The sequence below is a fragment of the Anastrepha ludens genome, chromosome 5, assembly GCF_028408465.1.
Source record: "Anastrepha ludens isolate Willacy chromosome 5, idAnaLude1.1, whole genome shotgun sequence".
Taxonomy (NCBI): Eukaryota; Metazoa; Arthropoda; class Insecta; order Diptera; family Tephritidae; genus Anastrepha; species Anastrepha ludens.
Window position 1 is genome coordinate 50,537,749 of NC_071501.1, and position 24,246 is coordinate 50,561,994.

The window sequence follows — 24,246 nt, forward strand, 5'->3', positions numbered from 1 at the left end:
ACAACCTGATATTATCGACTATTTTTCAGGATGGATAATTTCGTGTTCGAGTACTTTTTGATGCAAGCTAAAATATTTTGATCTGCTCCGCCATATTTTCTTCAGACTATTTGATGCACTTCTCAAAGTAAAATAACAAAAGCTCCACAGGCCTTGCGGTCATATTCCGTGGAAAAAAATCTGATATGCTCGACTATTTTTGAGGATGGATCATTTCGTGTTCGAGTACTTTTTTATGCAAGCTAAAATATTTTGATCTGTATACATGTAGTAGTATACATTTTTGTGAAAATTTTTGAAGTGAAACTTCTTAGGCGTCGATGGACGAGCGAGAATGCAGAGTAAAATTTCAAGGCCATGCAACGTTTTGGGCATTTTCGTTCCGCGAGAGAGAAAAAAGATATAACGTAGAGGAAAAGGAGAGCGAGAACGATCCTTATATATATCTTAGATACACTTTAGGCTATTTTTCCTGATTTTTTCCTTGTGGTTTCTAATTTCTAGTGCGAAATAACACTGCCTACTTTTTGGTGCTTGTTTGTTGGTGCAAACTTGTAGAAAATATATTTTTGGTGCCTACTTTTTGGCGTTATATTTCCGTGGTGCCTACTGTTTGGGGCGTTTTGTGGTCCCAATTTTTTTGGCGTTTTTTTGTGCCTACATTTAGGCGCTTATTTCCGTTTCCTGGCTAGTGCTTGACCGTACTTTAAAGTGCTATCCATTCCGGCGTCGCATTTATTGGTATCGCCTTGCGGTAATTTGTGCCGTTGCTGCGGTCTTGGAATCGCTGCATTTGTGCGGGTGAAAAACACGCGGAGTAGCGTTTACCTACACCGGTCGACCCTTCTCCGGTTTTTGTAAATTTTATCTATTTGTATTCTCTGCAAATGTTGGGAATTTATTTAGATATATGCATATTCTCTCTCTCTCTCTCTCTCTCTCTCTCTCTCTTTCTCTCTCGGGTCTCTCCCTCTTCTTTGTCTGCCTTGAAAGTTTCACTTCTGTTATGTGTACTACGCTACACGCTTTTTTTTTCAAATTGTGCAAACACTTGATTTCGTTTGCTAAATTTCAAAGAGATTTTTTTGAGTGATTTTCCATTTTTTAAATCGATTTGCTTCCAGTTCCTCCCTCCTTCCTAATACGCCATTGTCTGAACGATGTAAGCCGGAAAGATCGAAATTACCAGATCTAAATTTAGAAAAACATCTTTGGTATTAACGAACATCTAAGGCGCTTAAGTAAACATCGTAAATGCTTTTGGTAGCAACTGTTGCATTAAAGTCCTTGTGAAACTCCAAAAGCTTGCTATGGTGGATATGAAACTTTTATGGTAGTTGGCTAGCCATTTCACTGAGAATGGCGAAAGAAAATTTAGTTTTTAAGTTTTCACAACTATCTAAATAGGTCTCTTTGATTTTGAAATATCTCTGGCATGACTTGGTAAAGAAGCATTAACATGCGCGTAAAGGACATTTTCGGTCCCCCTTATATTTACGTCAAATGGTATTCTTTTTTTTTCAATCGAAGGTGGCTCCTTCCGTGAATCTCGCCTAAACAATTCAGTTTCTGGTAATCTGTTCTTCGTCTACCACAAGTACAAATGCTCTAATTTCATTATACGCGCGGTAGGAAAATTTATTGGAAAATTTAGACAATTTCGCACGAATTATAGAAACGAATTCAGAATTATGGTATGAAATCTCTGCAAGTATTTGTGACTTTACTACCTGTATAACTGTAATGTCGCGTAGATTGCAAGCCGTAATTCTCAATGATGGTTTTATTACAAAATAATGAATTTTTCTTCAAATTTACAGAAAACTCTTAGATTAGGTTGGGTTAGCCTGGTCTAGCCAGTTTATTAGTGTCTTCCATACTAGTAGTTGCAAACAATTCAACCCCTTTCTCAAGTGCGACGTGTGACCTGTGTTTCCGGGGCATCATTGGTGTTTTTGATAGTACATATATCCCTATAAAAGTCCCAGTTCGTATTCTTAGGATTTCTTAAGGATATAAGTTTGTTTTTTGAGTGGAATAGAACCTGAAAGCTTATGTATCTGTGATTAGAGAATGAGGGCTTACTCAACACTTCCCATTCCTGTACCATAACATGCTTGCTTGTGTAGAGTGTTAAATCAAGTACTAAAAAAACTATTATCTTATATGAAATCCGTTCTAATTAGTAGTTGCAGTGCTTAAGAAAATGAGTTTATTTCACAAAATCAATGTGATTCTTGAAATTCGGTTTGAATTTGTGTTTTCATTTAGGATTGAAGTATTAATTAAAAAAAAATTGCTTATGATTGTAGTTTTATACAATCACAATTTTATTTATATGCTCGTATTTTTGGATCACATCGTTTCTATTTAGGTCCTCGCATCCGTACTTCAAGTGGATAAGTAAATCCAACTGCTAACACTTTCGTCATTATTAAAATAGTACCATACATATCGATAATTATTATAGTGATAGTGAAAAGATAGTGATAAGAATCAAACACAAGCCCATACAACTTCATCATGAGTCAGTTCTCAAACGCTACTCGCTTGCATTTATGCGCTCCCCGAAAAATGCCGCTTTGTCAAATAGTAGCTAAATAGCACGCAAAGTAGAAAAATTTTAATGAAAAACAAAAAAAAAAACAATTTGCAGGAATTTCTGCATTTTATATGAAATACTATGTCTATAACTTATTTAATTTACATGAACTCTCAATATATTCTGCTAATTATGGGTTTAAAACTAAAAAAAAAAGCTTCAAGGTAATAATACTCGTAAAAGTAAAGTTTCATGACATTTCAATGCAAATCGGATATTTATATTAGAATTATTATATTTGCATACATAATTTATACATTTTATTGCATGCGATTTATTTATTGGTACCTTATTGCTAGAACAAATATAAGATATAGAAATTAAGAATTCCATTTAAAAATCAATTAAGCAATTAGATCAAAAATTAAAGAAGGCTGATTTGGTAAATAAAATTCTAATATAGCTGATGTGACAATAAAGTGTCTCTCAAAAGTGACGCGTAGATGTCAGTAGTGAATAATTCCTAGACGATACATTTGTTTTGTATCATCTTTGACATTTTTCAAATGTGTAGAAAGACGCACAATTTTAACCATAGAACGAACAAAATATAATATTATTGAAACCTATTATGAAAATGGTGATTTTTAAAAACAAAGTACGAGGGTGGTTCAATAAGTACCCTTGTTTGATGACAGAGGGCTTTACTGAAGGAAATTTGCGTTAGCATCGTGTGCTGCCATCTATCAAACGACGGCAAAACAAATTTCAGATTGATTGGTAGGCTACTTTGGATTTGGCAGCTATTCGACTAATACGTGTTTCGTGAAGATGGAAAAAGAGTAATACCCTTCGGTAATTCGCTATTTGTTTTTGGATGGGGAAAAATGTGAGAAGGTAAAAGCAAAGTTGGATGCTGTCTACGGCGACACTTCGCCATCTATGACCACAGTTGGATATTGGTTCAATGAATTTGATGAGGAGCGACCAGGACGCCCGGCAAACATGGGTACCGAGGAAATCATTCAAAAAGTCCACGACATAATTCTCGCTGATCGGCGAACGAAAGTGCGCGAAGTAACAGAGGTCATAAGTGTGTCGACCGGAACGGCAATTAATATTTTACATAATAAGTTTGCGACGAACCAATTGTCGGCCCGATGGCTGCCGCGATTGCTCATGGTGAACAACAAGCGTATGCGGCTGTTAACTTCGAAGCAGTGTTTGGAATTTAAGCGAGATCCGAAGGAATTTTTGTGTCGAGTTGTCACCGTTGATGAAATTTGGAATCATCATTACACACCAGAAACTAAGCAACAATCAAAACAATCGATTTGTCCCGGTGAATCTGCTCGAAAGAAGGCAAAGACAGTCCCATCGGCCGGAAAGGTCATGGCGACGATTTTTTGGGATGTGAACGGCGTTATCCTTATGGATTTTTTAGAACAACTAAGAACGATCACTGGACAATACTACAGTGAGTTATTGGACAGTTTTCACAAAAAAAATTGAAGGAGACACGGCCACATTTGGCGAAAAGGAGGTGCTGTTTCACCACGATAATGCGCCAACACATTTATCCGGAGTTGTCGCGGCCAAACTGCATGAATTGCGTTATGAATTGCTGCCGCAACCCCCGTATTCGCCCGATCTGGCTCCCTACGACTTTTTCTTGTTCCCTAACATGAAGAAATGGCTCGTGGGAAAAAAATTTAGTTCAAACGAGAAAGTCATCGTCGAGACAGAGGTGTATTTTGGAGAGTTCGGAAAATCTTATTTTGTGGAGGGTTTAAAAATTACCGGAGCGTTAAGAGAAATGTGTTTTTCTAAAAGGGGACTATGTTGAAAAATAGAAAATTTTTTTTTTTTGAAGAAATGGTGTCTTAATTTTTAAAGAGCTGTTGCTTTCAATGAACATCTCTATGGGCACCTGATTGAACTTTTTTTGTGGTCTAAGCTTGAAGGAATACATAGACGATCTTCATTCTCAATAGGATGGCGTCATAAGTCAGACAACACGGGAAAACATTGCATTATTGGGATGTAAGTTTCTTGTTCGATTTATTTCTCGCAATACTGACATAAACTGCTATGTGGCCATAGATCCCAGACTACTTTTGGTGGAGTTTTTTGATAAGCAAAGTCTATATGAATAAGCCAACCATAATTCCAGAACTGAAACGCAACATTCATGTCGAGATTGGTAAACTCAATGCGATAATGTGTGAGCGAGTCCTTGAAAAGTCAGTCTCTCGTAAGTAGTTTCCCCTTAACACAATGGTACAGTTACTAGATGAAATCTATATATCATTATAAAAATAATTGGATTTTATTGTACTTACTCCAATGCTCACAAGAAGAAATCACTAAAATGAAAATCAGTGATGCCTATCAATTATTAACCTTTAACTGCAAATTAATTTATTGTTTTCAAAATCTGTATATTTGCAAAGAAGCATTACTGTTTTTTACTGAGGGAGCCGATTTGTCAAAGCAGAGCGAGAGAGTTGCCTACCTACCAAACACAATAAATACCAAGCCGAAGTACTCGTGAGAAGAGAACTGTGAACGTCTTATCAGTAACGACTGAAACCAAAATAGCGGCACTATCGAATGTGAGTGTTTGCAGGAGATGTCGCAGTAAGTCCTCATTTATGAAGACGATAATGAATGAAACAACATTGATCGCTGCGCGGAACAGCGGAGCAAATGTCACATTACTTTGATAAATTTTAAAATGCTACGACTACTTTATTGTGTGTTTTATCGCTTGTTGTGGGTGCAGGTCTGTATATAACATATATGTATATATATGAATGTACATATGTAGTTTGAATTTATGTGTTTGCTTGGATGTCGTAATTTAGAAGGCAAAATATAAATTATACATTTCACTGTTCGCACATGAAACACGATAAAGAACACATACTTCGTTACATTAGTTGCACGGGCATCACTTACGTGCTTTAGAGTCGCCCTCAGTGGGTTTTAGCCAACGCAAGTAGTTGATTAGTTCGTAAACCGTTCGAGGAAAACTATATAGGCGCGCTCGTAAATCAGAAGTGGGTTCAGTTATTGAGTTCTGCAAAACCACGGTTATGCTGGTGATTGCATTTTACCGCTGACAAAAAAAGTAAAAGAAAACAACAAAAATTATGTTTAAATAAAATATATGATTGCGTGAAAATGCCATTGCAATAGTTTCTAACTTTTTTTTATTTAAAAAGAGCATTAACTAAACAAAGTCAGCATTTGCTTTGCTATACTTTTACTTAAGCACAAGTGTTGTTACTCTTGCACCTCATTCGATACATACACTCCGGGGTGTCAACAACGTCGCATGTCGTGAAGTGATCGAAAGGTGGGCGAAAAGTGTACTTGTGCTCGAGAAAAGTCAGAAAAAGTGCCCAAGAAGAAGAAAGTAGCATAAAAAGTACATAAAATTTCATGTTTAGAAAATGTGATAAAGTGACTCGGAATGAATTTTTCGCATGGTGTAATTGATAACAGGTACCGAAATTGATTGTTTAATTTACTGTTAATAGATCACTTCAAGGAGTAATATAATAAAGTGGAAAAATGTGATAAATTTTTATAAAAAGAAACAAATCAAGAAAACTAAGCTACCTAGAACAAAAATTGACTGCGTTCCCACGACAGTCGGTTCTACGTAACCGGAACGACCCGGATTTATATCCGGCCAAGGACTGTCACTTCAGCAGCATTCCTCGTATATGCACGGGGAGTGTTTATGCTGCTACAACAACAACAACAACAACAAAAATTGGCTGATTATGGTTTATAGCGGCGAAAAAATTATTAGAAGTAAACCTTCCATTTGCGGAACAACGTTAAGGCGCACACCACAAATAGGAGGAGGAGCGCGGGCAAACAGCCTAAAAGGGTGTACTCGCCAATTATATATATATATATATATATATATATGTATAAGCCACATAATTATGTACATGTAACAATCAATTTGAAAAAAAAATGCTTTATTAAAATAATTTTATACAAGGTGGAGCAAAGTTAATTTCCCATCGGAAGAATTATAATTTTAGCAAACGGCGTGATTCGTATTATTTATTTATTAAAAACTGTAGTTGAAAAAAACGGACAATTAATTTTTTGCCACCTTGTACATATACATATAATAATATATATGGATATAACTTTTCACAAGTGAGTAGCAAAAACAATTTAAAAACAAGTTTATAGACCACAAAATGCGAAGTATATAGTAAGTCTAGAATCTTTGGAAGGAACTGATAAGTAGCTTTTATTGTGTCTTTGTTTAAGGGCTTGAGAACTTAAAATGATAATACAAAACAGAAATTGTTGGAATAATTTTTTTTATTATAATCTGGTACATAATTTAATGCCATTTATTTTTTTGAATATGATATCCGCCATATGTTCGCCGCAGGTGCATTCGATCAGTCCAATTTTTGACTACTTCTTCTTCTTCTTAATTGGTGCTATAACCGCTTACGCGATTTTGGCCGAGTTAAACAAAGCGCGCCAGTCGTTTCTTTCTCGTGCTTACCGGCGGCAATTGGACACACCAAGTGAAGCCAAGTCCTTCTCCACCTGATCTTTCCAATGCAGAGGAGGCCTTCCTCTTCCTCTGCTACCACCAGCTGGTATCGCATCGAATACTTTCAAAGCCGGTTTGTATCCATTCAGACGACATGACCCAGCCAACGTAGCCACTGGATTTGAGTACTTCTTCCGATAATGAATATTGCCATAAATCGATTGCTAAGCGCGCTGTGTGGCAAGTTTGCGCAGTCCTGTTCCGCCGTCCAAATGTCTTCGATGTTTAGTTGATTAATTTTTGGGCACAAAAATTCAACTCTTTCAGCATTTCCAAAGAAATAAGGATCGATGATGCCGCCAGGGTGTAAACCGCACCAAACAGTTAACTTGAATGGATGTAATGTTGACTCGTTAACGGCTTAAGGCTTGTCTTCGCTCGATATAATACCGCAATTCTTCAAGTAGCCATTTAACCAGAAATGAGCTTGTTCACTAGACACAATTTTTGGACGAAGTGCTCTATGAACTTTGCGAACATAATTTTTTTTCAAGTAAATTTCCACAATTTTTTGCTTGTTTGTTTGTATATTGCAGCTGTTTAGTTCACGATCCCATTTGAAGAATTTATAAATCTCCCCATAGGGTGATTAATTTTGTGACACCTTGCACAAAGTCTGACTCTTCTTTTTTGTTTTTATTTATAAACAAAAATGTGTTCATACTATAACAAAATCTACAAAAGTCATGGAACTCAAAGTTTCAAACATTTTAAAAAATGCATGAAAATTCGGAAAATTTTCATCAAAATTGCATACTTTTTCCATAGAATTTTTGGAAACAAAAATATCGTGCATTCGTTATACACAGAAAATGCCCAAAACCTATCCACAAAAAAAAAAAAAACAAAAACTGTGAGCTTCCTTTTTTTCATATTAAAACTCGATGGGCCATAAAACTGCATACCCCGAATTGGTGCCTGCGTTTTTTGCTGAAATGCAACAAAGTTAACCCATTTTGGAAGCGGTTGATACAGTTCGAAAATTATACGCATTTAGCCAGTAAAATCAGGTTTCAAAAGCGACATTATTTAAAAAATCGCTCCCTTCTCTCAACAAAAAAAATCGTTTTCTGACTTTCGGAGTTATCTCCTGGTGTTACTTCAATTCAGGGGGTATTCTAGTCTAGAGGCCCGAATTTCGAGCATTTTTTGACGATGAATAAAAAAAAGCTATTGATATTTTTACGATACATTTTTTTATCATTTATTTATTCATATATTAGGAGCACACAAAATAAATTTGAAAAAAAAAAATGAATTTTCATGGAGTTATGCGTCCTTGAAGTGGAAGGGGGGGAAAAAAGGCAGTGTCCCCGTCGTCACGATTTCTACCCTTGTGGTCATCTGAAAAAAAAATACAAATCCTTAATTAATATGAATGTCATTATCGTATGAACCAGAAAAAACGGAAAAAAAAAATTTTCCATAAAATGGCGGCTACTCAAAAAATTGAGGTCGATTTTTCTCTTATTTTTAAGCTTTCTCGAATTGTTTACACATATTAAAAAATTGAAATTTCCAGTTTTTCGAGCTTCATACGATAGAGATATATTTAAGGAATATTCATGACAAATTTCAAGTAAATCGGTTGATTAGAACTTGAGATATCGTGCCGACCGTATCGAAAGAAGTAGTTTCGAGAAAAACACGTTTAAAGTTCGCCGACCGCTCAAACCAGTCCAGCTGTCGCGTCACTAAAATAGTTGTAGCTTCGAAAATAATTCGAATTTTGAAAAATCCTTTTAGGGAGATATTTTTGAATAGTTAAACTATCAAATTTTGAAAAAAAAAATTTTTCGATTTTTTCAAATTTCTAGACTAGAATACCCCCTTCAGAGAAAACATAATAATTGGGTACTTTGTTAAACGCATCAACACTTTCATTTTTTTTTTTTGTTCACAAATGTAGACATATGTAGTTCTGCAAGTCAAATACCACTCCTCTGATAGATAACATGAAGGAATAAAAAATTGCTAATTTTTAAAAATACCTCAGTTTGAGTACATTTTATAAGGTCTGATGAACAATGGGTTTGCTTGTAAATTAACTTCAACTACACAACTACTTTCATATGTACCTAGTATACCACCAGCACTCTTCTAATAAACACTTACTATTAATGTGTCATTGCTGCACAGATTGGTTGAAAAGTAAGAAAGCGAAAAAAGTAGAATGTGCGTTTTCATGGTTCAATTATTAAAGGTTTGCTCACTAGTGACATTCGATTTTTGACACTCCCATACAAAAGGTTGTATTTAAGAAGGTGAATTAAGTGGAAAATAATAAATCCTTTTTGGTAAAAATGGTAGCAAAAAAGTATTTTCTTACTTCAAGGGAAAGAAAAGGGCGAACGGTTTAAAAAATAAATTTTAATGAATATTTGAAAGTAAAGAATGATACAAATAGAAGTTATTAGCGGAAATTGCCAAGTCTAATATTAAAACAAGAAATTATTTCACTTAATCCAAGATTTAATTTTGTGAATTCATTTTTAAATTTAAAACCGATCGCGAAGTTGCGAGGTTTCGCCAATATGAAACTTTTACGTTAAAAATAAATAAATAATTGGCACGTACAATTCTGTTAGGTGTTTGGCCGAGATCCTCCTCCTATTTGTAGCGCGCGTCTTGAAGCTATTCCATAAATGGAAAGACCTACAGTTTTATGGGAGCTTTTTATACTGTGCTCTGCTAAGCCTCCTCTGAACACTTCATCTATCCATGGGAAGGTGGGCTCATTGGAAACAAGTTCCGTCAATCCCAACTTTTTTATAATGAGGTTTGAAATGTTATCGATCGCGTCGGGACTATCCAATTATTCTCCCTGCAACACTTTGGGAAATGCTAGCTGTTTGCAAAACATGAATTCCGTCTAAATAACCACATCATAAGAAAAAAAACTTTGTAAATTCTCCACTCATCGATATCGGATTGGCTCAACTACTCTATCATGTCCAGACTTGAGCAGTATGTAACGGGTGATCAATTAAGAGGAGTTTTTTTCATTTGCGTTTTTTTTACAGATCGCGCGCGAGTTGTGGCAAACTGTCATCGTGGATTTGTTGAACAGTGTTTGGCATTTCATCATGGAAAGACTCACACCGCAACAACGTCTACAAGTTGTTCAATTGTTGTGTTATGAAAATCAGCGTTCTGTGACAAATGTTTTTCGTGCGCTTAGACCGTATTATGGCCAACATAATCGGCCTGCCTTAAACACTATTCGACATACCATCAACAAATTTGAATCCGAATATTCATTGGTGGATAATTCTTGACCGAATAGACCACGTCCAGCAAGAAGCATTGAGAATATAGCGGCAGTAGCAGAGAGTGTACGTGAAAACCGCGATGAATCGATTCGGCACCGTTCTCAGCAACTTGGACTGTCGTATGGAACAACTTGGTCAATTTCACGGAAGGATCTTCATTTAAAAGCATACAAAATACAGCTCGTACAAGAACTAAAGCCAAATGACCTTCCTGCACGTCACCGTTTTGCTGATTGGGCTCTTGAAAAGATTGAAGAAGATCCGCTGTTTTCGAGCAAAATTTTGTTCAGCGATGAGGCGCATTTCTGACTCCATGGTTACGTCAATAAGCAAAATTGCCGTATTTGGGATGAAGAGCAACCAGAACAGGTTCAAGAGCTACCTTTACACCCAGAGAAAACAACGGTCTGGTGTGGTTTATGGGCTGGTGGAATCATCGGTCCATATTTTTTCAAAAATGATGATGGCCGCAACGTAACTGTGAATGGTGCTCGCTACCGTACCATGATATCGGACTTTTTGCTACCTGAAATTGAATCTAATGATCTCTACGACATTTCGTTTCAACAATACGGAACCACTTGCCATACAGCTCGTGAAACAATGACTTTATTGAGAAGTCATTTCGGAGAGCAGCTGATTTCACGTTTAGGACCTGTGAGTTGGCCACCAAGATCTTGTGATATCACACCTTTGGACTTTTTTCTTTGGGGATTCGTGAAGTCCAAGGTCTATGCTGATAAACCAGCTACGATTGAAGCTCTGGAAGCCAACATTACGCGTGTTATTCACGGCATACCAGTCGAAATGCTCGAACGAGTGATTGAAAATTGGACCTTCAGAATGGACCACCTTAAGCGTAGTTGCGGCCAACATTTGAATGAAGTCATATTCAAAAAGTAAATGTCAAAGAATGTCCTTTCAAATGATAAATAAAGGTTTTGAACATAATTTAAATTTTTGTTTCTTTTTAACTATTGAAAAAAGCACCTCATGATTGATCACCCGTTATTTCATGTCATACTACCTTAGTCCTGAATATACCGATGAAAACTCTCTAGCGAGTTGTTGCTAGTCAGCAGGCCATATTGAAAATGAATTTTTTTCCTACAAATTTTACTTTTCCTCCACTTTTACTCAAAATTTCTAGAGCTAGCAACCCAGTGACTTGCTAAGGGAGCCGATTTGTCAAGAGAGAACGAGGAAGCTGCTTACTGAGCAAACCTAGTTGATAAAAGAATCATGGCGCGTTTTTAAATAAAACTAGTTTTTTATTCAATTTAATCTCAAGTAACTCAGTATTCGAACTCAGGCATTTCACTTGCAAACGAATTGTCAGTTCTCGCTCAAGTTTAAATGGCCTGTGCATTTTAAAACCTAGGTTGTCCAATAAGTTTTGTGGTTCGATAAGAGAGGGCGTTGCTTCCAGGCTAATTTTTTTTTATGTTAAGTTTTATTGGAATCTGTCAATTCATTCTTTATTTACAAGCCATTTAGTATCGACGAGTCACAGTATCGGCAGTGATTGAATTTTTTTTTATTGGAAGGTTTAAAAGCAGAGGAAATTTATGAACAAATGTTTAAGGTATATAAGGACTTTTTGCTATCAATTAGTACAGTAGAAAGATGGGTTGCTGAGTTTAAATGTGGTCGTACAAGCTTTGCAGACGATCGACGTATAAGACGCCCAAAAACAGTAACAACACCAGAAATCATAAGAAAAAAATGCAGCATATCGTATTGGAAAATCGTCGAGTGACTGAAAAAAATGTAGTCCTAGAAGTTCTAGGCATCCCATTGGGCAGTGTAACCAATATTTTAACCGAAGTATTGAGTTTTAGAATGCTGGGTGCCACATTCGCTAACAATGCAACAAAAACTCGTTCGAATGCGACTTTCTCACCAACATTTAGAGCATTTTTGTAAAGATAAAATGGATTTTGTGCATCGATTCATCATTATGGATGAGACTTGAATCCTAAACCAAAACCATGATCCTAAATCAAAACAAGAGGCTTAAGAGTGGTGTGAACCTTGTTCTTTGGCTCCGAAACAAGTTAGTGTCTTGAAACCGGCCGAGAAGTTGTTGTCACCAGTTTTTTGGTTTGCGAAAGGAGTTTTGTTTGTGGATTACTTGCAAATTGGTAAAAAAATTAATTCTGTAACCTTTTAGGCAAACTTAAGGAAAATATTCGTGAAAAATTACCCAGTTTGAAAAAGAAAAACAATTGTTTTTTATCAGGACAATGCACCGTGTCACAGAATTAAAGTTCGAATTGTTGGGGCATCCATCGTATGCACCAGATTTAGCCTCTAGCGACTTCCAACTGTTTCTAATACCATCTGTTTTCTGACATAAAAAATTCATGCATAGAAAGCGTTTATCATCAATTGATGAGGTCATAACAGCTGTGGAAGCGTATTTTGCAGTCCAGTAGAAAAAATGTTGCTGGCATGTTGCGCGGTGTTTTCCAGGCGTGAACTGAGTACTACATACTTTGTCGTGAGACACATATGTACGAAATTTCACGCATCCTTCATGGCATTGCAATTTGTATGGATGTTGACAGCCATTTCACGTTAAACGCGAAGTTAGTACTGTGCTTTAGTCAAACTTCGATTCTTATAAGCAATCATTACTAGTTTTGTTGCACGCCCACTACATTGTTTATCTCCAAAGCTTGTAGTTATGACCACTTTTGACCTATAAAACCCAGTTGGAAATGAAGAATTGAATTGAATTGAAACGTTTGTAGTTTTTTGTTTTAAATTTATTTCTGTTGGTGATAAACTTCCAAGGCAAAAGATTTTGTTACTGCACCATTTTCGGCTCCTCGCATTGTGAAACAATATATGTACATACACTGACATTTTCAAAGTGAAGCGAAATAAAAATGTTTGTGTGTTCAAGTGAAGGATGGTTTTGATTATTCTGCCGATTAATAGGTGTCGCTTTTAATACTATATTATTTATTTAACCTGGATTTTGAGTATTTGATTTTTCCCACTTCCTAGTTGACAGTCTTACCAACAAATTTTAACGTATTTTTGTTGTTGTAAGGGCACTATTGTGTGCTGTTTGTAACGATATTTAGAGCTAACCTTTTTTATTATTATTACGACAAAATTGAAGTCCAGTGCAAAAAAAGTATTAAAGTTCCTATATCAGAATTCCTAAAGTATTTGCGTTAGTTTTAGTTGTACAAAGCAAACAAAATGGTTAATAACACAACTGTAAATAGAAATTAGTACAAGATATGGTATGTTGCTCAAACTTCTATCTAATCACTACCAGCTTTTCGCGCACATACATAGGTATATGTATACGTATGTATACATATAATAAAGTTGAGTCTTATCGGCATTTAGTTTAGTTTAGTTTCGGCATTTTGAACACCAAGGAGAACACTTTCGCTATCGGAAGTATTTAAGAGGTAATTAGACCATCGCGCATATGTACAAACCTGCGCGCATTGACAGCAAGAATTATATTAAAATTGTTTTGCTCATATATGAAGAGCCCTAAGAAATTGATTGCAATTTTTAATGTGATAATTTTTTTATGATTAGAAATTTTTCTTCCGCAGAAGAGTTCTTCAGTACCACTCGAAAATGCAAAAAAAAAAAATGAAGTTTTTTACTGTTTGACACCACTTTCGAGCAAATAATATAAGAAGTCAAGCAAATTATGTTATACAAGGTAGCACAAAATAAATAACTTTCTTACCAAATAAAAAAATATTATTTTGATGGGGGACATTTTTTTTTTTGAGCTTTTCGCGCTCCAGCTGTCTAGTTCACAAGTGTCAAATATGATTGATGTACGAAGCCATTTGCAAAAATTATAAATCTTTCGATACGGTGATTAATTTTGCGCCACCTTGTATGCAAGTGGATGTAGGTATGTAGGCGAAATAGGCGTTTGGCGAATCTCATTAATGGCATGATGCAGCAGCCAAAAAGGGCAATAACGAAGTGCAGCAATTATGAAATAGGAAGAGCTGTAGAATATTGAGCCACCTGCCGTTTTGTCCCTAAACAATTTTTATTTTGCAGTGCACTGAAATTTTCCTAATTTGGTCGCAAGTTTACCTAAGTTGTTAAAAAAAAATCGTATGTAACTAAATTCACCTTTAAAATTTTTTTAAAAGTCTATATAAAAATTTAATGGTACCACAGGAACATTTGTGCCTTCTCATTTCATTCAGACTCTCTGGTTGCACTATTAAATTCGTTGGAACAAAAGGGCTAAGTACTTTTTCGTTGAATTGTTCTTCATGTTTCGTATAGGGGTCAGACACGAGGCGTACGGCTCGTGAATCAGATGGGTAAATAATTTGTGTTCAGCTTTCTTAGTGATAGGTTGGTTATGAATATTTCGGACAAGTGTCTTATTGCACTCGAGATTGTCCTTGGAGGAGAAAAATGACTGGACACATTCAAATTTAATAAACAAGTTGAATTTGTTTGAGTCAACGATTTCACATACTTAGCTCGCATACTCCTTTGTCTGCCAGTTCTTAATACCTATTTTTTACATCCCAAGACGAAGTTAAGGACCGAAAAACTCCGAGGAATTAAGGCAAAAACTCTCTCTTCGCTTTAATACTAATTTAATTCACGCTGCAGCATTCAGCAGTAAAGATGCTTTATTAAATATAAATATAAAATTCAGTGGCGCAACTCACTCACTAACCTACCCGAAGTGGATCGCGAGTCACACGCACCATGTAGGACCTCTGTTACTCGTTATGGGCGTATCTTCCCATGCTTTTCCTCGAACAACAGCTTATTAGAATGTATTGTTACTCTATTTGCGTGTTCGGATAGGCGTGTTAAGTTATTTATACAAATACTATTTCCCCATATTAAAGATAAAAGCTGCAAAATTTGATTAAGTTTGAAATTATACCTTTAAGTAGAGAGTAGAGATACGGAGTCACGTGACTCCGCGCACATTCATCAAAATCGAATAAAAAAAGTGAAATAAAATGAATTAAAACCCCGGTCCTACCTTCTTATACATTTATCTGGCGGCTTCGATGTGCCTTTTTTTTGCCCAATTAATGCTAAAGTTTGTATACGACTATAACTTTTGCCTTTAAACGATTTGGGTTTAATAAAAGTAGTTATTTTATGCTGGCGTATACCGGTGATATTAACAACGATTGCTTTAACAACAACGATGTTAGTTCTGCCTTTTCTAAGCTGGGTAAAAAAGCAAAGCGAATGAATCTGGCGGTGGACGAGAACAAGACGAAATACCTCTCTCATCAAACAAACTGTCGGAGCACTTGCGTAATGGCACTCATGTCACTGTTGACAGTTATGATTTTGAAGTTGTGAAATACTTCGTTTATTTAGGAACCAGCATTAAGGGGTAACACCACTCTACACGCGTAAAATAAACACGATTTTTAAAGAATTTTTTTGTGTAGAAAGAAAAGGAAAACAATCACTCTGATTTGGGAAGTTATTACTTATATACTAAAATACAAAACTACAAAGTTTGATCGAAAAATTTTACAAAATGGCGGCATTGGAGACATTTTTGTAATGTGGTTTCTCTTGAAGGAGCTCCGCGGCACGCAGCACAGAGGGTGCAAATTTTAATCTGGAACAAGGACATTTTTTTTTCTTAATCTAGATAAGAATAGCCGGCCGCCGTAGCCGAATGGGTTGGTGCGTGATTACCATTCGGAATTCACAGAGAGGTCGTTGGTTCGAATCTCGGTGAAAGCAAAATTAATAAAAACATTTTTCTAATAGCGGTCGCCCCTCGGCAGGCAATGGCAAACCTCCGAGTGTATTTCTGCCATGAAAAAGCTCCTCATAAAAATATCTGCCGTTCGGAATCGGCTTGAAACTGTAGGTCCCTCCATTTGTGGAACAACATCAAGACGCACACCACAAATAGGAGGAGGAGCTCGGCCAAACACCTAACAGAAGTGTACGCGCCAATTATTTATTATTTATTTTAGATAAGAATAGCTAGAGAAACACGTAGGGGATTTAAAAAATATTTATTTTTGTGGAATTAGCAAGCATTTGAAGGAAAATACTCTATTTTGGACTAAAAAAACGGCACTTAAATAATTATAACAATCGTTTAAATTAATCTATCGAAAATCCCCTACGCTCTTCTCTTAAGAAGTTTATTATACAGACGTAGTGAAAAACCTGATTAAAAATATTTAAAATTGTTTGAGTTATGCTGCGTGCCAAACGTTCAGAAAACGTGTTTTGAGAAAAACGCGTTTAAAGTTTGGAAATTTGGAGAAATCGTTAGGTAGCAGTCACTAACGCTTGGTTAAAAGCTTATAAGCTTAAAAGCAATTTTTTGAAATTTCTACAGTGGTGTTACCCCTTAACACCGATAATAATGTCAGCTTTGCTAACAATTATTTCTTTGGACTTAGTATGCAATTGAATAGAATAGTCCTCTCTCGCCGAGCAAAACTAACATTTTATAAGCTTTTCATCATGCACACCCATGGCGCAGAACTTTGGATCATGACAATATCCGATGAGGCGTCCCTTGGAGTGTTTGAAAAAAGATTTTGCGGACGAGTTTTGTACCTTTTATGTTATCCGAATGGATAGAAACGTCCGTTTCTGGAAGTATTCAGCAGAGGAAGAGGAATACCTCTTCTACGTGGGAAAGATCAGGTCGAGAAAGACTTGGTATGTCCAGCTGGCGCCGATTAGCACAAGAAAGAACAACTGGCGCACTTTGTTAAGCTCGGCTAAAATCGCTTAAGCGGTTATCGCGCCAATCACGAAGAAGAAGATGCCTTTTTTTGTTCGATTCTATTTTTTATTTTTTGCACTAGAACAAAGCAGCTGTTGGAAGAGAAACTTACTTCCCATGGTAAAAATATGACTGGCCATAGAATTGTGCTACCTTTTGGTACAAGCCCCGTAGTGGATAATAGTAAAGTTAGATTTCTGCTGGCACAAATAATTGTACGCGACCTAAGTATAGCTTCACACCTACACCGTCACAAAACACCTACCGCTTAGGCATTTTCTAAAACTATTAAAACACCACCAACACTTTTCTTGGTATAATTTTGTTTTTATGTACATACGAGTATAGATATTTCTATATTTTCCATTAACTGTTTTTGAATGCCTTCTGTTTGCAGTTATTTCAAACCCTCATGTTTATTTGCTGTAAAGTTATCATTCAGCCGTGCCCAATTCCACAATTCCTGAAGTGTTTTACTTTAGCTGACAAGTGAACGGAAAAAAATCATATTGTCACGAATTGATAATTCATTTTCTTTATTACGGGTGGTTTTTTAGAGTTAGCTGCAATTATATTACTTTTTGTAATTTGCAAATTTTATGAACATTTATTGAGTTTGTTAAATTTAGCTCTGTAGAACACGTAACACCCACGGAAATTAACACCATCAGAAGACTTTTGCTTTTTGTGGAACTTATTCCGAAAATTTGAGTTCTTTAGAGACTCCTAACGCTTTTAGAATTAAGCATTGAGACGCGACTCATGCAAACGTCCAATAGAAAAGACTTCAAAACACAGTTAAAACAAGTTGCATTCAAATTTCCGAAAAGCTGAGACCTATCCAAATCAAACAAATTATTCAATTCGGCAAATTTACAAAGCATGAACACTTCGTTCATACTCAAGCTGAACCATATATAAAGATAGAATCCAACAGTGAATTGACATCCAGTAGCTAATAAAAACCAGCTCCAAGATGTCTATAAGTAGCTATAAGTACACCGGCGCCTTTATTAACACCAGTATTAATAAAATCTCTATCTTTGAGGAAAATGTCTAAGCGAGGCGGATTTGAAAACTCTGCATCATCAAAGTTAACACTCAGCCAGGTTTCCGTTAGTGGACGAATTCAGATTTGGTCCTGCGTCTCGAAGTATTTTGGTAATAAATACTTGAATGTTGGCTCTATCTTCAGTTTTTGAAAAGTATGCACCACTGTATACGCCAAACAGAACATTTTGCCAGGTGTATTGACAGTCGATGGGTCTTTTGAGAATTAGTGCTGGGTGTCTGAGTGTATCGGCAATTGATGGGTTTTGTGTGAATTATTGCTGCTCTAAATGTCATCTTTATTTTTATGCGCAAAGGCACTAAACCAAAAGTGAGAACCATCATTGAACAAAATTTCTAGAGGATACTGATATTCATAAAAAATCACCAGCTATTGTGTATTTTGCGCTATTTTAAAAGTGCAGACGATAACAAGATTGATAAAATTTAATTATGTGTACATACATATGCATGTATGTATGTATGGAGATATACTTATGTGGTTGAACAGACAGCTATCATAGCAAAATAATTGAAAATGTTACCTTCCGGATGTCTTTTGCTTAGCAATTCGCAGTGAGACATTTTATGCTGGTATTTAATATGTCAGTGTTGTTATCAGTTTGGTTAGCTATTGGGTTGGAAAGTTTGCACTAGAATAGGGGTCGGCAACCTTTTGAGTATGAAGAGTCAAAAATTACAATTTACAAAATTTCAAAGTTATTAAAGTTATTTTTCTTGCCAAATAAAAAAAAAATGTATGTATTCATAAGGAATAATATTTATTCATATACACGGCTATTTTTATCAGGTCAGTTCATAAGTTCGTGCATTTTTTAAAGGTGGTTTTAAAATTAATAAAAAATATGTTTCAAGTATTTATTAATCAATAATATATTTTCCTTCATTATTTACAATGTTTTCCCAACGCTTAGGCAAATTTTTAATTCCCTGCTCAAAAAATTGTTTGTCCTTGGAGTAAAAATACGCTTCGATATCCCTTTTTATAGCTTCTTTTGAGGAGTAGTTCTTGTTGCTCATATGGGATTGAAGTCCACGGAAAAGGTGGTAATCACAAGGAGCAATATCCAGAGAGTATGGTGGGTGCGGTATTAGCTCCCATCCGCGCTCGTTGAGCTTGCCTAATGCTTGCCTTGCGGTATGAGGTCTTGCGTTGTCGTAGTGAAACAAAACTTTGCGTCTATTCACTAAAGACGGTCGATTTTTGTTAAGTGCCTCATTCAGGTTTGATAGCTGATGGGAATAATAATCAGCAGTTATCGTCTGGTTTGGTTCCAAAAGTTCATAATAAACAAACAATACCGGCCATATCCCACCAAATAGACAGGAGAATCTTTTTGGGGTGAAGGCTATCTCTAGGGGTCGGTTCTTGCGAACAGGATTATTGTAAAGGACCCATTTTTCATCACCAGTAACGAAACGGTTCAAAAAACTTTCAGTTTCAAGCCGTTGCAGCAGCTGAGAACACACATTCACTCTCTGCTGAAGGTTGGCGACGGAATGTCTATGCGGAACCCATTTTCCCAGCTTTGAAACCTTTTCCAACTGTACCAGGTGCCTGTGAACTGTTCCTTGCGATGAATTTAACCTCTGTGCTATCATATCGACTATCAAATTTGGCTCAGCTTCCACGAGTTCGAGCAAGGCGTCCTCCACGCCGCAGTTACCACTTCGGAATTTTGAAAACCACTTTTGCGGAGTCCTTATACTGACGGTATCCTCACCATAAAGTACATATTTTGCAACCATTTGACGTTCTCTAAATCATGTTGATTATCTTTGGAAAACCATCTCACTTTATTGTGAGGAAGGAGGTCAAAATACTGAATCTCCATTTTGTCCTTATTTCACTGACGAGGAAAGAGGGCTTTTGAGAAGATGCTGTTCTTGCAATCTTGATTATGATTGCGAGTACAAGTGGCTGGAAGATAGAATCGGTGCCTAACCCTCGTTAATCGATTCAGAACGACTTTAAATGTTTTTTTTTTTTATAAAATAAAAAATGTTTGCGTATGGAACTAAAGAGCCGCCGCTTCACATCCAAAGAGCCGCAGGTTGCCGACCAAATCACTAGAATATTACATATAACTTAGTTCACATAACGGTATAATATGAAAAGCTAAAATAATGGAAATAGCAACGAAACAAGCAAATTGGACGCATCGTAGAGTGATTAAATATATACCTACTTATATAGTACATACATGATGGCGCAGAATAAATCATCCAAGTCTGGGTTTGAATAACTATTTTAATCTATAAAAAAAGATATCTAGTGTTTATTTTCTTTTATTTATTTTCACCTTTACTTACTCCATGGCTTATCTAATAGGACTATGAATAAGTTCGTGCGGTTTTTTTCGAAATTTGAAACTTTATTGACGTAAAATGGTTACAAATTTAATATTCAAAATATTGTCCATCGCTTACTACTACTTTTTCCCATCTTTCTGGCAATTCACGGATTCCCTTTGTGAAAAATTCGGTCGGTTTTGCCGCAATCCACGAATCGATCCATTTTTTGACTTCATCGTAATTACGGAAGTGCTGGTCAGCCAGGCCATGTTGCATCGATCGGAAGAGATAGTAATCGGATGGCGCAAGGTCTGGACTATACGGCGGGTGGGGTAGGACATCCCATTTGAGCGTTTCTAAGTATGTTTTGACCACTTGTGCAACATGTGGCCGAGCATTGTCATGTTGCAAAATAACTTTGTCGTGTCTATCGGCGTATTGCGGCCGTTTTTCTCGCAGTGCTCGGCTCAAACGCATCAATTGTCGTCGGTAGACATCCCCCGTAATCGTTTCATTCGGTTTCAGTAGCTCATAATACACAACACCCAGCTGGTCCCACCAGATACACAGCATAACCTTCAGGCCATGAATATTCTGCGCCGACGTCGATGTTGAAGCATGGCCAGGGTATCCATACGTTGCCCGACGTTTTGGATTGTCGTAATGGACCCACTTTTCATCGCCAGTCACAATTCGATGCAAAAAACCCTTTCTTTTGTGCCGTTGAAGCAGTTGTTCGCATGCCATAAAACGGCGTTCAACGTCTCTTGGCTTCAATTCATACGGCACCCAATGGCCTACCTTTCGGATCATTCCCATGGCTTTCAAACGTTTGGAAATGGTTGATTGATCAACTCCCAAAGTTTTTGCAACCTCTTCTTGCGTTTGAGCCGGATCTTGATCGAGCAATTCCTCCAATTCGGTATCCATGAACTTTGGCGGCGCACCCTCGCGTTCTTCGTCTTCCAAGCCAAAATCACCACTTTTAAAGCGTGCAAACCACTTCTGGCACGTTCGTTCAGATAGAGCATGCTCACCATAAACTTCCACCAAGATACGATGACTTTCGCCTGCTTTTTTCTTCATATTAAAATAATGAAGAAGAATTCCCCGCAAAAACACATTATTTGGCACGAAATTCGACATTTTCAAGTGTGGTAAAAATATTGTTGTTTACGCTTCAAATAAAAAACTTATACTGACGTTTGTGCCTTACGACAGTAGCTCTCCAATGAATGTTTGGAAATGTGGATCGATGGAATAATAATCAAGTTACGCCATCTGTTGTAAAACCGCACGAACTTATAAATACACCTATTATGTGTATACCGCAGCTTTTTACGTGTGTTAAAAATGATTGATTCCAATAGGGTGACTAATTTTGTGCCACCTTGTATGTAGGTGTATGTATGCATAAGAATTTGGCGTTCTTGATGGATCTCTTTATTGCCCCTGTTCAGCAGCCAAAAGAGGCAATAACACATTACACCTATGAAATTGCTCCTCTAGGAGAAGAACTACATAAGGCTGAGCCATATTAATGGAAAATTAAAAATAGATCTTGAAAATAGCAGATATGCAAAAAATTAATTAATTTTTTAAATAAATTTAATAGTTTCACGAGTTTACTTTTTGAATAAGATATCGAAAAGTGATTGCACTTAGCTATACTTTTTTTTATTTAGCATTTTCTGTCACATTGACTTATTTATTTTCTATTTTTCTATATTAAGTTCTTCTAAAGTTTTGGCCTTGCTGACACAAGCTTAAACAGTCATAGAAGAAACCTTAAACAGCTAAACAGCCTTAGAAGAAAAAGTCCGGCGTCAAGCCTATTGCTCATTTTACTCATCAAAATCACTCTTTTTTTTTGTTTTTGAGAGAATGGGCGTAGATGAGTAGGTTTAAGTGGGCATGTACGGGAGCGCTTAGAGTCATGCGGGGTAGCCTTGCATGCCAGACATATTTATGTTGAGTACGTCGGGGACGACTCAGTGCATTATTATCTTGCTACTTGTCTCTTAAATTCAAGGCCGATATTGTTGGCCGCCCTCAGACTCGTTTCTAACTTAGTTTGTTCTCATTCATCACAGGTCCGCCCTGATGGCCCCGGTGGTGAAATTAACGACGTCAATTTCATCAGTTTTTTTTTATTTATTGTATCGCATATGGTGCAGCTCTGGTCTCAGAGGGGGCATCGAACTCGAGTCAAACTGGTAGTAACGCAAAGCCCGAGACGGCTTCGGCGGCCGCTTGAATAACTATTTTTATTATTATTGTACTTCCTACAAGTACTCAGTGAATGGCTGTCGGCTTCATTCAGACGCCTTTGTTTCTTTTCTTACGGAATAAATAAGTTAAAAAAGTATTTCTGTTGCTTTGTTGATGGAATGGGATCACTGTAGCAAGTTTAGAAAAACAGATTTAACGAGTAAGGAAGTGCTAAATTCGGTCCGGACTATAATCGGGCACATTTTATTAAAATTTTGGACTCAAATAAACTCTTAGACAATGAATTTGGCCTGTCTGTTAATTTTTGAAATCCAACAAACACATAGAGAATGAGGGTTAGTGCTTTTCAAATGAGAAGGACAGGCGGGTTTTAGTTTTAACAAATAAAGAGTGTACGTAGTTTTTTGTCTGATTTCAATAATATTTATGACGGATTTAATGAAGGAGCAGCAATACGTCTACTGAATTTGGGCGAGTTTTAATAAGCCATGATACAAGCATTACATCCAAATGTGAGAGTGGCACCCCACAATTTTTCAAATTTTACCTGCCCCTCATCACTTGTACCGAATTTGAGTAAATTCTTCTTATAAAAGGTGGTTAAGTTTGAAGGGCCGGTGTTGCTTGTGAATAAAATACAATTTTTTTAGGAAATTATTGTCATTTCTCTTTATTATGATAATATTGGTATAGATCAATTACGTATGGAACAAAATATCGCCAAATGGCCGCCGCGGCCTTGGCGGCACACCTCCATCCGATGGTCCAAATTTTCGATGACGCTGACGCATAATTGAGGTTCTATGCCATTAATGTGCCGAATTATCTCATCCTTTAGCTCTTGAATTGTTGCTGGTTTATCGACGTACAACTTTTCTTTCAAATAACCCCAAAGAAAGAAGTCCAACGGTGTCACATCATATGATCTTGGCGGCCAATTGACATCGCCGTGACGTGAGATTATTCGGCCATCAAATTTTTCGCGCAAAAGAGCCATTGTTTCGTTAGCTGTGTGGTAAGTGGCGCCGTCCTATTGAAACCACATATCGTCCACATCCATATCCTCTAATTCGGGCCATAAAAAGTTCGTTATCATCTCACAATAGCGAACACCATTCACAGTAACTGCCTGACCGGCTTCACTTTGGAAAAAATACGGCCCAATGATGCCGCCAGCCCATAAACCGTACCAAACGGTCACTCTTTGTGGGTGCATTGGTTTTTCGGCAATCACTCTTGGATTATCATTCGCCCAAATACGGCAATTCTGCTTATTGACGAATCCACTGAGGTGAAAATGTGCCTCATCACTGAATCAGGAAGTGCGCGATATGCATTTTGATTTGAACGCCCGTTTTCATAATAAGCCTGAATAACTGCAACGCGTTGCTCGATTGTGTATCTTTCCATGGTTCAAATTGAGTTAGTCTGAAATTGAAAAATGTCAAATGAAATACAGAAAAACACTTGACGTTTAGGTGTG

The 24,246-nt window shown here is 36.7% G+C and overlaps 1 protein-coding gene across 4 annotated transcripts in view; it reads left to right on the forward strand.

Annotated features, from left to right (window-relative positions):
• LOC128865417 (glycoprotein-N-acetylgalactosamine 3-beta-galactosyltransferase 1) overlaps positions 1-24,246 on the forward strand; it is a 98,635-nt gene that overhangs the window by 28,227 nt on the left and 46,162 nt on the right. Inside the window, exon 1 of one of the 4 annotated variants that reach the window (XM_054105781.1) lies at positions 5,724-6,052. The exons of the other annotated variants lie outside the window; for them this stretch is intronic. The gene's annotated coding sequence lies outside the window, so the exon portion shown is untranslated. Of the gene's footprint in view, positions 1-5,723; positions 6,053-24,246 lie in introns of those variants that run through there. 4 annotated transcript variants of the gene reach the window in all.